This window comes from Panthera onca, chromosome B4 (assembly GCF_046562875.1).
Source record: "Panthera onca isolate mPanOnc1 chromosome B4, mPanOnc1 haplotype 2, whole genome shotgun sequence".
Classification (NCBI taxonomy): domain Eukaryota; kingdom Metazoa; phylum Chordata; class Mammalia; order Carnivora; family Felidae; genus Panthera; species Panthera onca.
The window spans coordinates 27,491,134-27,503,922 of record NC_138345.1 but is presented as its reverse complement, the minus strand read 5'-3'; the positions used below and the strand labels follow the sequence as shown (position 1 = coordinate 27,503,922).

General features: G+C 44.9%; 1 protein-coding gene across 6 annotated transcripts in view; it reads right to left on the bottom strand.

The window, feature by feature from the left end:
* Positions 1–12,789, bottom strand: part of SVIL (supervillin) — a 230,723-nt gene that overhangs the window by 144,611 nt on the left and 73,323 nt on the right. Inside the window, exon 1 of one of the 6 annotated variants that reach the window (XM_078450307.2) lies at positions 4,010–5,134. The exons of the other annotated variants lie outside the window; for them this stretch is intronic. The gene's annotated coding sequence lies outside the window, so the exon portion shown is untranslated. Of the gene's footprint in view, positions 1–4,009; positions 5,135–12,789 lie in introns of those variants that run through there. 6 annotated transcript variants of the gene reach the window in all.

Genomic DNA, 12,789 nt, shown 5'->3' with positions numbered 1-12,789 from the left:
CAGGCGCCCCGGAAGTGGTGTAGTTTAAAACACTGCTACTCATAGCCAGTGCTGACCGGAGGCATCAGGACCACCTGGGGTCTTTGCTGAATCTCTGGCCCTACCCCAGACCTGCTGAGTCAGAACCGGCTCATTTACAAGATTGCAGGTGATGCTTATTCAAGTCTGAGACGTTGGGGTGCCTGGGTGACTCAGTCGGTTAAGCGTCGGACTTCGGCTCAGGTCATGATCTCATAGTTCATGGGTTTGAGCCCCACGTTGTGCTGACAGCTCAGAGCCTGGATGTAGCCTGCTTCGGATTCTGTGTCTCCCCCCCCCCACCACCCTCTCTACCCCTGTCCCACTCGTGCTCAGTCTCTCTCTCTCTCTCTCAAAAATAAACATACATTATAAAAATTAAAAAATAAAAAATAAAGTCTAAGACTCACTGGTTTAAAGTAGGGGTCAGAAAGATGGGCACTGAAATCCTATTAGACTATTTGAATCAGCTCTACCCTGACCCCGTGGGATGGGCCCTTGGGCAGGCCTCTTTAAACCTCAGGATTTTTTCCCCTGTAGAATGAGGATAATAGTATGATGTCTCAGGGCCACCATACAGATTAAATGAGATAACGTAGGCAAAGAGGTTGGCACTGAGCGTGGCTGGCATGTTATTAGTGTTCATCCCTCCTAGCCTTTTTGTAAAACAGCTTCATGGAGACCCTATCTGAACCCCTCTAGGAAAGGACCTCACCAAGGATGGGAACAAGCTTCACTGTCTTCATCCCACGGCATCCGACTCAGAGACCCACACGCAGACGTGTAATACATACGTGCTGAGAGGAAACCAGCACGGTGACATGGAGAAACTAACTATCCCAAGGCAGATACTAAAGCTCTTTCTTTGACCGTGTTCATACAAAAGCCAGTTCGAAATAGGTTATGAACTCGTCCGGGACTAAAGGATCAACTTTTAGAAGAGAATAAGCAAGGTATGAGGCGAAACAAATGCCTCTTCCAAAGCCTCCTGCAAGTAGGAGTGCTGTAAGAAAGTGAGACAGAGATCTCTTTGAACCGGACGTCTAGGGGCTACATTCCCACCCAAGGTCAGCAAGGAAAACCATCCTGAGATGTTGCATCTGAGGGATAAAGTTTAATGCTTGGGGAAAGCACGTAAGTCAAAGCACACCGCTAGAGGAGTTTCTTCATGTTAGGCAAGGCTCCAATAATGAAGCGGCTGGCTTTATCGAAGGCACCTTCATTTCCTGTGTTGGCAAAAGCATTACATATAAACCCCATCACACTTGTAAGACAAATCTGCTTGTATGATTAGATATCGAAGAAAAAAACCAGAGCTTATAACACGGAACGCTCACTTCCGTAGTGAGTAACACGTAACAATGGCAAATTGTTTCATAGACGGTTAAATTTGGATATGAAGAATCCAAAGTTATCCCATTGCATCCAGTCCATTCACCCATTGGGCAATGGGCTAGATCCTGGGTGGTAAGAGAGCTGGGACCCAGCTGTCTTGTTGGGTGCCCCCCTACAGAGGGAGGAGGTGCCAGGACACGGTGCCAGGAATCTGACCCTGGGGCCCAGAGGCAAATAGATGGAAGCTTCTGGAAAGATCTCCTCTGATAACACTTCCCTGGCACGCGAGGGAAGGCAGAACATTTCAGGGAGGGAGGCCAGCAAGCCGGTGGCATGAAAAACCCTGAGGGGGAGGCTTACGAAGTCGGACTCTCACCTGTCATCAGTGGGAAACCACGGAAGGTTTGACTTTTGAGAAGCGACAGGATCAGACCTTGTTTAGGTCATTCTGAGGATGGATTGGACAGTGGGGAACTTGGGGGCAAAAGGACTAAGTAAGGGCAATGCACTCATCCAGGGAAGGGACAAGGAGGCTCGGGAGGAGGCGGTGGGCAGGTGCATCATTTCAGAGTCAGATGTAGTGGCCTTGGTGACCTATAGGGAGAGGAGTCAAGGGTGATGGCACGGCTGCTGGTTCAGAGTTACAAAATAATGAAGCCCAGGACTGCAGGAAAGCTCCAGACTGGAAATTCTCCTGGTCGTGAGGAGGCCACTGTGAGTGTCACTGTAACCAGCGTCCTAAGAGCCCAGGAAGTCCTACAGTGAGAAGAGGACTCCCTTTGTGTCCAACAATAAAAACACACCTCTGGTGGTTCCCCCACCTCGGCTCTCTGCACAGCCTGTGACCCCTGAACAGCCGCTCTCGGGACATCCCTGCCCTGCTGAAGACCAGCGGCCCTTTTCTTCAGATTCAAATCCTCAACAGGAGAATTTTTAATGGCCCCATATGTTAACAAAGATGTGCATTCTGAACTGATATTCCCAGCCTTCCAGAGGAGTGGTTACCAAGAAACAGTGGGGTCTCAAAAGTACAAGCAAAAGTGGGGTCTCCTGGGTCTGTCAAATGAAAGGGATATAAGCTGGGTGCTTCAACCAAATTTTACTCTGGAAGTTATGCTTCTGGCACCAGACTTAGATGGGTTTGCAAAAAAGCATTGCCTTGAGGGCTAATAAGCATTGTCCCACTCTCAACAGAAGGAAGCGTGATGAGCAGTGTCTCTGCTCATCTGTGGCTCCTCCTCTCCCCCCGACCCCCCAGAGCAGTGGCAAGGATGGCCCACTCCTGGCAGGACACCCAACTGCTTGGCTCAAGAGTTCCCCTGGTCTGGTGAGAAGAGGCAGCCTCTATATCCAGCTTCTCTCTGGAATGGGAGGGAGCATTTATACCTTGCCGCTTTTCTCAGCAAGGAAAACCCCAGGATCTTGGTCAGAGGCATGCTTCACCAGGGGAGGCTGTCCCACATTACAGAGGATTTATGATTCTTAACCACATTGCCCCACATGCTGGCCACGGTCGTTGTGAAAACCAGAAAGGCCCCCAAGCATTTCCAAATGCCCGCTGAAGCTATGCCACCACCTCTGGTTTGAGAACCACAGCAGGGTTCACTGATGAAACTCATCTCTATAAATACTCTGTTTGCTACCTGATAAAAATAATTACTGCTCCTACTGGTCTATCTGATATGGTACTAAAAAAAAAAAAACAATCTTTTTGGGGCGCCTGGATGGCTCAGTCGGTTAAGCGTCCAGCCTCGGCTCCGGTCACGATCTCGTGGTTGGTGAGTTCGAGCCCCATGTCGGGCTCTGTGCTGACAGCTCAGAGCCTGGAGCCTGCTTCAGATTCTGTGCCTCCCTCTCTCTCTGCTCCTCCCCCAGTTGCATTCTGTCTCTCTCTCTCTCTTAAAAATAAACAATAAAAAAAAAAAATTTGTAATCTTTTTTTTTTTTAAAGGAGCAATATGTCGAATCAACCATAAATGTTCTATAGCTCTTTGCTATTTTTTAACAGAAGCAAATCACTAAGCCAAATTACAGAACCACAGCTTTCTCTAGGGCTTAAAAAGGCTACTAACGAATTTTTCTCTTGGCGAACTTAAAAATGAAATACAGTTCAAAAATCTAGAAATTAAAGCTTGAGGGTTTTTTGTTGTTTCTTGTTTTTAAATTCTGGAACATCAGAGGTTCTATAATAAGAATCAGAGTACCAAGGTAAAGATCCCTCAAAACAAAGATTATACAAAAGGATCACTGGCGATTTACATTTCCACGTGTGAAATAAAACGTGCCCTTCTGAACTGCACCCCCCGTACTTGTGATACGATTATTGAAGTACCCTGTATTGTGAATATGCTTTTAATTCCAAGGCTTCAAGTGCTCCCATTTAGACAGAATGTATTTACTAAACTATATTCATTAAATTGTTAGTACAAACTTCTCTGTATCATAAGGTTCTTTCATTTTTAAGGAGAAAAAATCCAGTCATTCCAAACCCCAAAAAACATGCCCAAGGGCACACAGAGAAGCAACTAGCAATAAGTAGCACATAATGGCAGGAACATTCTAGCGCCTGAAGTCAGCAAACCCTAGGAAGCATGCTCGGACAGATAGCACTTAATCAACAGCTGTATTTACATTTATAGGAAGATTTTTCACTTACTTCAAATTTCTGTTTAATCCTTGTTCCTCTAAGTTAAAGGGGGAGGGGGGGGAGAAAAAAAATCACACTGAAATTTCTTATTTTTCTAATTAAAAAATAAACAAAAACCCGGCTTTGGATGTCCTCAAGTATATTCTTTGTGTCTCCTTTCAACGGCCGCTACTTTCAAATTCTAAACAAAAAGCAAAATATCAAAAATTAGCCCCAGGAACACTGTACAAAATCAAATATCACCACGCAAACTAGGCAACGGCATCTATCAGAAGTGATGATTCAGAACAGGATAAATTTAGATCGGTGCTTTCCAAAAGGTGTCTGGATGCCAAATGCAGTAAAAAGGTGAAAGCTACATCCCATAAGTTTCTCGGAAGAAAGATCGCCAAAATATTGAAAAGAGTCTTCTTTTTGAAGTTTTCAGTGCCCTGGTGTCCTTGACGCTGAACTTCCCCAATCTGGCCTCGGTATGGCCATCCATTACTGGGTAAATCCACGTGAAACCTGAGGACGCTTCAGCCTCGGAGGGCGCCGTCAGGAGCAGTGGGGCAACTCCACATGGGACGGGCCTTTTATGGCCTGAATTGGAGAGCCCTGATCCCAGCTAATCTACCATAAATAGCTCTTGAAACTCGGAGGAGCCCATCAGCTGTTGCAACAAGCCTGCCCAGCAGCTACTTCAAACGCAATTAGATCATTCCCATTGTCTTCGGGCTCGTTTTATAGAGAAAGTAAAAATGCAACAGCGGTCTACTAAACGGGCTGCAACAATACAGAATGGAGTGGGCCACCATTTCTCTGACTCTAGTTTTTGTGCGAAGAAGGAACACGTAACCAGGAACAAAGCCTAGATACCGAATGCTGCAAAGGAAGGGACAGGCACGCACGTGTGTATACATTAAACAGCACACTAGGGTGGCACGGGCCTGTTTACAGGTTTACAAATTGTGGGGACATCTGTGGCTGTCTTCCCTCTTCCACTGACGGTAGAAAACGGGCCATCAGGAGAAAGAATGGTGCCGGAAGTACTTTCTCTAAAACACACAAAGATTGTGTCTTAAAAGCACAGACGATGCTCCGAGCTAGCAAGATCGACCTTCAGAAGGCTCTCAGGTTGCCCACCTCACTTAAAAACCAGAGGAACCTTAACTAATGAAAAATAAATAAATAAGTAAATACAAGTAAATAAATAAGAACTACCACAATCACTTCTTAAAAGGCAATTTACGTTGTTTTAGATACTAAAACTTAACAAAATTACTTACAGCTGGAGGTGTCCTTGCTGTCACCAAAAAGAGCAAGGTCTTAATTGTTCATCCTCACTTCGCTATACATCACAAAAGCTTGGGCTGGAGGAAAAGCTCCGGGGCTGGCTGCCGCCAGGGTGCTGTGGGTCTGGCGTGGGTTCTCAGACCACCAGCTGCATCAGCCAGCAGAGGCCACCCCAAGCAGGATCTGAATTCCTGTTATCAATTAACTCGGCAGGACAATGTCTCCCCCCAAGCAGTCCTGTGGCCGATGAAAACAAGGCAGATAACCCCGGACGGCCGTAATAATTAAACACTGGCTTCGAGACTATGTGTGCAAGGGTTAAAAATAATATGTCCACGCCAAATTGTTTACCCACTTCAAGATGGCAAATAAAACCTCCCAGCTTGACTTCTGCTTCCAAATCTCAGTCACCGTCACGGCCCTCATCTTATTTTCCCTTTGACTAATTTTGCTTTGCATCCATTTGAAATTTTATCTTATCTTGTATGCCTTCATAGACGTTTTCTAAAACTCCTCCCGGAGCAAAGCCGGGGTAAAATAGTTGACTCTCTGGGTCTTTTAACAAGATAGGAGGAGACAATGAGTCACTGTTGCCACAACAGTGCAGGGTTTTTTTTGTTTGTTTTGTTTTGTTTTCCTTAAAAAGATTCACTCCCACAAGACAAACAGCTAACTTTTGGAGGCTTCTTAAATCCTGGCCCCCTGCTTCCCTGTAGCAACCAAAGTGGCCTAGATTAATGCATTAGAGTCTAACAGAATAACACTTCCCAGCTTCCTCTTCTACACACCCTTTTTGCCTTTGCTCAAATCCCAGTTCATTCTACCTGTGCAATCTGTTTAAACATTTTCCTAAATATTTTTGCTAGCCGCTAAACCCAGGAAACTCTCATTACACGCTTTTGTCCAAAAAGTGACAGTAATGGATCGGACATGCGTGAGAGTAGATTTCATAATCTATCCATGAAGAAAATGGAAAATCATGTTATGAGTTGACATAAGAACTATACTTATGCTAGACATTTCCAAAATATTTGATAACTATTTTACATTAGCTATTATTTAGTACTAGTATTATAAACAATATGCTAGTCTACTATTCTTTCTAGTAACTGCTCATTAAGTCCAGTTTTCTTACGAGTTTTAATCTGGCTTTTGTCTGCTACTCAAGGAACTGTATCTATTTATGATATTGCTTCTAAGAGAAACCGCATCGTGTATCTATAACACCTATTTTATAACAAAAATGAACATGTGGAAACCAAAATTAAAAATACAACATTGGGATCCCTGGGTGGCTCAGTCAATTGAGTGTCCGACTCTTGATTTCAGTTCAAGTCATGATCTCACGGTTCATGGGTTCAAGCCCTGTATCGAGCTCTATGCTGACAATGTAGAGCCTGCTTAGGATTCTCTCTCTCTCTGCCTCTCTCTCTGCCCCTCTCACACTCATGTACACACTCTCTCTCTTAAAGTAAATTAAAACAAACAAAAAAACCCACAACATTTACAATCAGTACAAAGAAAATAAACTGTTTACATATAAACTTAACATATACAGGCTCTATATGCTAAAAATCACAAAATTCTGATTAAAAAACATCCAAAAGACCAAAATACATAAATAGGTATATACTGTGTTCATGGGTTAGAAGGTCAACATAGTAAGTATGTCAAATCTCCCCCAAACAATATACACATTTAATGCAATTCCTACAAGCAAGATGTTTGATAGATATAGGTACGCTTATTCTAAAATTCATATACAGAAGCATAGGAGTTAGAATAATTAAAACAATCTTGAAAAAGAATAAAGAGTTATTGGGGAAGCCCGGGTGGCTTAGTTGGTTAAGTGTCTGACTCTTGATCTCAGCTCAGGTCATGATCTTGAGGTTTGTGGGTTCAAGCCCCACATCAGGCTCTGCCTGCTTGGGATTCTCTCTCCCTTCTTCTCTCTCTGCCCCTTCCCTGCTCAATCTCTCTCTCTCTCTCTCTCTCTCTCTCTCTCTCTCTCAAAATAAATAAATAAAACATTTTAAAAAAAGAATAAAGAGTAACCAATCTATTCCATATTAAGTTATACAGTATAGTAATGGAATAGAGAACCCAGAAACAGACCCACACAAATATAGCCAACAGATTTTTGACAAAAGGCACCTCTCCACCAAACAGCACTGGAACAACCAGACACCCGCTGGCAAAAAAAGAAAAAAAAAGTGAACCTCAAGGTAATTTTCACACTTCATACAAAAATTAACCAAAATGGATCGCAAAGTTAAACGGAAAATATGAAACCATTAAAAAGAAAACAGAAAAAAAAACCAGGAACAAACTATTGACGCTTGTAACAACTGGGATCAATTGCTGGGGAATTATGCTGAGTGAAAAAGAGAGCCAGTCCCAAAAGGTTATACGCGGTATGATTCCATTTAGATGCATCCCCCAAATGACAACACGGTAGAAATGGAGAACAGATTAGTGGTTAGCAGAGATTAAGAATGGGGCAGCGAGGGAAGGGCCCTGAAAGAGATCCTTGTTATGGATCTGGCTTGTACCATTGCTTCACAGCGTCACAAGATGAAACCATTAGGGAAAACTGCATAAAAGGCATACAGGATCTTTCTAGATTATTTTTTAAAACTGCATTGGAATCTGTCATTATCTCAAAATTAAACGTTGAACTAAACATTTTTTAAGTTTATCGGCTTTGGAGGGAGAGAAAGCACGAGTGGGAGACACAGAATCCCAATCCCGCACTGACAGTGTGGAGTCAAACACGGGGCTCGAACCCACGAACTGCGAGATCATGACCTGAGCCGAAGCCGGATGCTTAACTCATTGAACCACCCAGGCGCCCCTCTCATTTTTTTATTTTTTAATTTTTTTGAAATTTTTTCTCAAAAAACCTACTTCAAATAAAACTTCCAATGCATCCCCTTTATATAAGTGGGCTACTCACTGTAATTGCAATTTAAATAAATCTACACAGATTTGCCTGTCATCAATGCCATCTTAAGAAATTCAGATTAGAAATGTTTCTTTTTCTCTACAAGAATGGAAGTCCATTGATCCAAAGTGAAATATTTGATACAGAAGCGAAGGAAAAGCATTGCTCTCCAATTAAATGTTTATTTGGCAGGTTGTATGGACACTTAAAGGGAACCGCTAACACCGAGGGCCTCTCCAACAATAAAACAGGATACCACCACGTCATTTTCAGAATTTTCAAGCCACTGCTCAAGATGATTTATTTTCAAAATCTGTATACATTCGAGAAACAGCAAGAAAACAACTCTTTAGAAAGGGAGGAGACGGAGTCATCTCGAAATGTAATGCTACTATAAATATCATGGGCAACAAGTTCAACCTCCAGAGTTCTACCGTTTGGAAGGTTTCATTCTTGAAAATAGAAAGACAAGACACAAGTGGCAGAGAGGGCAGATGGAGAATGCTTTGTGCCCGACATCCGCTCAGACTTTGTGACGTCACACCTAGCTGCAAACATCTGGAACAGCCCCTCCTGAGGGCCCCACTAACTTCCATTAGACTTTTCTTCTAGGAAGGATGAGCTTTGAGCCAGGCCCTGTAACGCACACAGGATGTGAAGCTTCTTTTCATTTCGTGGAGGAAGAGTGGCACAAGCCCCAGAACATACGCTGGCTTCTGTGTGCCTCACCCCCAAAGTTCCCTCAGCTCCCCTCCCCCTCCTAGCGCTTGCCCATCTTACTCCTCTTTTCCTTCCACAACCAAGCTCCCCTTGTCCCCCCAGTCTCATTGTCCCCCCGCATCGTTTTGCAGTTGGATTCTAGCTCCCTCCACATTCCAGAAACTGCTTCTCCAACCAGGGACCTTCCCAGTGCCATATAGACTTGGCCGCTCTGTCGTTGGACTCTCTGCTCACTTCCACCTTCATGGAACATCCTCTTGTTAAGAATGTCTTAGACACTACAGTCTGGTCCTTCCCATGCCTGAAGACTCTTACTCCGGGCTTCACTGCCCCTCTTCCTCCCTGACCTTGGGGTCTTCTCCCTCCCCTACTCCCACTGCACTTGCAGAATTCAGGACTTAGGGGGTCCCTGAGATCAGAAGACCAGGGTAGCTCACAGGAACTAGAAACCCAAGACAAATAACGCTGCCCTTGTCCTCTCCTAACACAACGCTTGCTCCTGCTTCCCTGGCGGACAGCCCCCATCAGCCCCTCCTCACTGGAGCCTATGGTTCACCCCCTAGCCTTCCTCTCTGTGTCTACTTCTCTGCTTCTGGGCAGGACTGCCGTGAGAGCCTCCAAACTCTTCTTCCCTCCCCAAACCCATCCTCTCCACTGCTCAGAACCTTCTAACCAGCCCCGACATGGCCACTTCTTGCCCAGTGGAAACCTCCTCACTGGCCCCAGGAGCCCTTCTCCTGGGCAGCCAGTGACTTCCCGTTGAGGAGCAACAACTTGTTAAATTAAATGTTCTTGGGGTGTCTAGGTGGATCAGTTGTTAAGCATCTGACTCTTGATTTGGGCTCAGGTCATAATCTCACAGTTTGTGAGGATTGAGCCTCATGTCGGGCTCCACGCTGACAGCTTGGACCCTGCTTGAGATTCTCTCTCTCCCTCTCCCTATGCACTTTCCGACTCATGCTCACTCTCTCTCTTAAAAATAAACATTAAAAAAATAAGTTAAATATTCTTGAAGAATCAATGTAAAAATGTCCTTGCAAAAGCATCACTTTCACCCTCTTCTTGCATTTAGACATTTATCACTAGGAGGTAAAAGGAATCGAGTTACACATAAATACTTTGGGAATCGAGTGAGATTCCCATGAGATAACCCAGAGATTATCTCACATAGACCAAGATATGTGGCAATGTACATTTATGAATGTACTACTAATAGTTGTGTGATGATTATAGGGAACTTTCACATCTTGCTTCATTACAAACATCACATCTGGCCATACCCAAGAGGTGTGTGATACATGTGGATATACTCCAGCCTACATGTGCTGGAGGAAAAACAGAAGGTCGAGATTGGCCAGCCTGTTGGATAAATTCCAAAGTCCCTAGCTTCCGTGACCCCTCCCCTTTCCTATCTCATTAGTCATATGTCCTGCCACCCTGCCCCCCCAGTAGATGACCATGAGAAGCCACACTGACCACCACTGCTGTGCTCAGAGTGTTCCCTCTGTTCCTTGCTTCTCACCTGGAAAACTCCTGATCATCCTGCCGGACTCAGTTGACTTTCTTTCTCCTGTGAACCCATCCCTGACATGGTCTACAATTTCCAACCTCTAGACTCAGCATCCAGAAGGCAGGGACACCATGTCATCTCCAGATCCCTGGAACCTAGTGTGTCCACCACTCGATACATGGAATAAATGTTGGGGATAGGAAGGCTGAAACCCACAAGCAAAATAACTTGTAGTTACATATTTTTGTTTCTCGTTTCAACTCGGTGACAACATTCTCCTTTTTGATTCAGGTTTGACTAATCGGTGCGCGTGCCCCTCTAAAGCTGGAGAGTACCAAGAGAAGCAAGCTGGGGTCTCAGTGTGCAGGCAGCAAATAAAGTAGACGCAGCTCACACAAGTGCCTTATTTGCCAGTTTCCCTTCTGTGAGGCACCTATTTCTGAACTAAGGATGACGTCAGAGCTTTGGCAGAGCTGTTAGTGCAGGGAAAGCAAGACAACAAAGCCGTCCGTCCCTTCCTGTCTTCTGAAAGGTTCCCCTTTCTAAATGGCAATGAACTTGAACGATCATTAGAAGTATTCTTTTAAGCTGCTCATTTCCAGGGAACCAGATTTGTACTCTGTCCTAATTTCTGCTCTAACAGAATCAGACCTGAAACTATTTCATTTTTTGCATCCATACGCTCCGTGAAGCTTAGAATTTTGACATCGATGAGTGAGGACGGGATGTCCCTGTCTCCTAACATCTAGATGGATACACCAGCATGACTCTCAGATTGTGGCCTTCTGCACTGTGGACAAATAATTTTGTTTTGGGGTCGATTTTCAAAAAGGGGGATATTATTTTTGGTTCACGGTTGTCTTTCCACCAACATGTCTCCCTCCCCAGATGATCTAAACCAATCAGTGAGTGAGTATCTGTCTCTCTGTCTCACTCTCAAAGTTTATAGAGAGCTTCACTGGCTTTGGATAACCATCTTCCAAGCTCCAAGGTCATGTGTAGGTCACTGGCTTGAACCACAGATGAGCAAGCCAACTCTTCTCTCCCAGGCTGCTGCTTCAAGAGCAAAGGGAGGGGAGCAATGCTCAGCATGAACAGAACTGCTGGCCTCACGGTCAAAATGAAATGGGAGTTTGCCAGGAGGGAGCCTGGACCACGTCTTAGGAGTCCTGGCTCCAGGGACACAGCCTCTCACATGGCGGGACCAACATCGCCTTCCTGGACACGAGGCTCAGAGTCCTGAGAGTAATCAGAGATCTACAAATTGTGACATGCTCCATTCAGGGCACGATATAGCTAAAGATATGGCATCTGTATCAATTTATCACAGGGCAGAATCACAGGGTTGCTTCTCAAGTGGGAACCTGAGACTAAAGCGATGCAGGGAGCACCTCCCCTACCAGAGAAGACCCAGGAGGCTTTTTCCCTTTCATGTCGCTGCGGACATCACAAAGCTTAGCACCGTAAGTGGTTTCTCCTGCTGATCCCAAACACCAAGAAGGAACGGACAATTCTTATTCCTGAATGAAAAGCACAAAGTACCCATGGTCCTTCTTAAGGAGCACAGTGGAAAGGTGAACATCTGCCCCGTGGTATGAAGGAGACCATCCAGGTCCCGGAGACACACTGGACAGGGAGCACCTAGGAGGCTTCCTCTGCAGTCCTGTTCTCCAGCCTCCACAAACCACAAAACCCCACACACCCTTGGCTGCAAGCACAAGTGTGTGCATCCCAGCTCAATGCGGTTCCCACTGTAGATGTTCATTCTCGTTCTCCTCCAGAACCAGCATCCTAAGTGATGGCTGCACGCTCGGCCAACCCACAAACTCCTGATAAACCTGTAATAAAGTGGAAATACGGCACCAATAATCCTATAAAACTGAACCGCTGTGTGTTGTAGCTGAAAGCATATCTGTGGCTCCAATTGGGGATCCTAAAACAACTCCCTGGTGTTACGAGTGGTGACTTCCCAGCCTAAGGTTCAGGCCACAACTCTTATTTTGGGAGCAGGAGCTACAAAATCGAGGGGGGCATCATCTGAAAACCAGAATGTGGGAGAAAGGAGTAGGGGGCAGGAGTCAACTGTGGGGGCAGCATGGTAAGGGGTGGGGGGCTGAGTTCAGGAGAATGAGTAATTTCTAGGGTAAGTGGAAGACATTAAAAACTCAAAAGTTCAAGGCAATATGATAGAAAGTACAGGAATCAAATAATGAAGTTTAGCTTCATGAACCATTTACTTCATTTTCTTATATTTCTCGTTTCACTGCATCAGATTGAACACTTGGTGTCAGTCCAGGGACCAAACATTGCTGGTTTAGATTAAGACTCCTAGGGTCCCAT